The sequence below is a fragment of the Xenia sp. Carnegie-2017 genome, unplaced genomic scaffold (genome assembly GCF_021976095.1).
Source record: "Xenia sp. Carnegie-2017 unplaced genomic scaffold, XeniaSp_v1 HiC_scaffold_22, whole genome shotgun sequence".
NCBI lineage: Eukaryota > Metazoa > Cnidaria > Anthozoa > Malacalcyonacea > Xeniidae > Xenia > Xenia sp. Carnegie-2017.
In genome coordinates, this window is record NW_025813485.1 from 2789737 (window position 1) to 2792275 (window position 2539).

General features: G+C 29.9%; 1 long non-coding RNA gene across 1 annotated transcript; it reads right to left on the reverse strand.

Annotated features, from left to right (window-relative positions):
- Positions 1-1668: 1668 nt before the first annotated feature.
- Positions 1669-2482, reverse strand: LOC124446739. Its single transcript, XR_006948517.1, has 3 exons — positions 2306-2482; positions 2052-2151; positions 1669-1899 (listed from the first exon to the last, which is right to left on the reverse strand). It is a non-coding gene; the product is annotated as an uncharacterized LOC124446739 (long non-coding RNA).
- Between the last annotated feature and the right edge of the window lie 57 nt (positions 2483-2539).

The following is a 2539-nucleotide window of genomic DNA, read 5'->3' on the forward strand; positions in this document are numbered from 1 at the left end:
ACTAGAGTGATATTATAAAGAATTGTAAATTGCAGATGAAAAACCTTTTGAACACCATCAAATAAATTATGTATATATGAGTTCGAGCACAATTCGAGTATGCCAGCAAAAGATCAAGTGTTACCAGTTAAAAACAATTTGTTTGGCAAAATCTAATTTTCGTGGATATCTTTACCAATTATGATAGTATCGTTATAAAGATATTTTCAAAATCATATTGAGCTGATAATAGCTACTTTGATCGTAAGATCCATAACAATCGACTGCTGTCAAGATTTACAGATTTAGTTAAAACTTCTAGCTTTGTTAGTCGTCATTTGAGGTTTTATTTTCATTCACATAACAAGATGAAATTATAAAAAAAATTTCTTTTTGCACTCGAATGTACAGTAAAAAACTAGATTAAAAAACACAATAAAAATTATCAACATACTTCAGCAAGAAAATTGATATTTTCTCTCCTGAGAAATAAATTATTCATCATTAGGAAAAAAATTTTGTTGAAAGTTTTTTTTGTGCTAAAAATCGCATTGGTTTAATTCATTCCGCATTCGATTCTCATTCAGTCGTTTTCGTCCTCGATTGGAAGCTATACAGTGAGCAAAATTACAGAAGCTTACCCTAAATATGCGTAAATTACAGCACCTGGACAGCACCAACAATATGTTCGTTAAGTTTCAATTCAAAAATAAATTTTAAGAAAGAAATAACATTTAAGTTATGTTACAAAAACGATTCCATGAAAAAAATCAAGCATAAAAGACCAAAACAACGCAATAGGTTTGTTAATCCATCACAATCTATTTTAAGATATTGTGTGCATCAGCAAACATTCTTGAAATGGAATCGTTTCAACTGACCATATTTATTGAATTAAAAACAAAAACTAAACTTCGCTTTCAGAGGAGAATAATTAACTTTAAGCTTCTGAAAAAAATCCAACAATAGTAATTTAATGTTTGTATTTCTGTATTGCTATTTCTTCTACCCATCTTTTGCTTTGAAAAAGCTGAAATAAAGTCATCATTCATGATCGAGGAGGGTTGACAAAGTGGATATTTTAATGTAAAAGTAGAAATGATTAATTATATAAATTTAGAGTAATAAACTCCACAAGGTTTGTATTACATCATGACATACATTGATACCAAACCATTTGACATATTCTTTCCTCACACTGCATTGATTAAGTCATGTATTACATGAATTGTGTTGTTCAACAAACAATAGCCAAATTGAAAAGGTGAAAGGAAAACAAAAAGAATGTTAAAAGGTACGAAATTCATGGCATTATTTATATACTCACTGAGTGAAACAAATAAAGCAAATAATTTAATATGATTGTAACTTTTAGTTTAGTACACTCCTTGTGAAGTTGTCACTCACAATTTATATAATTTTATCATGCATGTACAATATAATTCTACAACTGACACATTATCACAACAACAGCCATATTACTAGAAAAAATCCAAATAAAAAAAATAGGCAGAAGCACACCCCCCTCCTGCACCCCAACAATACTTTACTTTTTTTGCAAACTTTCTCCCCAATTCCCTCAAAGAAAGTCAACACCCTACAACTTATTTTGACATCAAATGAAAAACATCGTATAATCATATAAAATTGGATGTAGAATGAAAGTCTACACACACACATATGCACATATTAGATAAACAACTATAGCAAAATATTATATGTTAATTTTTGGCAATGCAGATTAACCTTAATATTGTCACTATAGTATTTTGCTACATTGCATTAGAATACCAATGTTGCCATGAAATGTGTTATTTTTCCAATGGAGCATAATTTAACAACTTTTCAATCAGATCAACATGTGACAGTAACATTCTCCGACAGCAATACCTTTTCAAACCAAGATGATCTAATGCATCACTAAAAATTAAAATTTATCCAGTCAATTTGTCACATACACAACATGAGTTCCACTAATGTTGCTATAAACAACAAAAATAGACATCAGTACACAAGACAAGTATGCAAGAAAATTATATATATTCAAAAAAGATATGTAATTCATTTCTTACCCTTCTGTAAATTCTGCCTGTAGGAGACCAAGATATTTCTCCCACTTATTTCCAATAACTTTCCCACAAGTAAAACACCGAATTGGGATAATCATGGCAGCTGTAATAAATAGGAAAAAATGTGTTTTCAACGAATAAAAGTCGAAAATTTAAGCGGAAGAATATAACTTATAGACAAATTTATACACAACGATAAACGATAAAGTCATAACGCAAATTGGTGAATTGGATAATTTCAATCAGTTATTTAATACCTTGATACGAGTTTCTATAACAAAGATTTGCACGCAGTGATAACTTTTGAACAATATATAAATCAAATTTTTATTGCCTGTAGTCCGAAACTATTTCAGATTTTCAGTAAAAGTGTGTTTACAACATGGTTTACAGTGAGCAGTGAATGCTTTGCTGACGCTGAAGTAAAAGGAAATAAAAAAATATTCTCGCTCCCCCCGTCTGTACTTCAATCACATGTGGTCACAATGCTT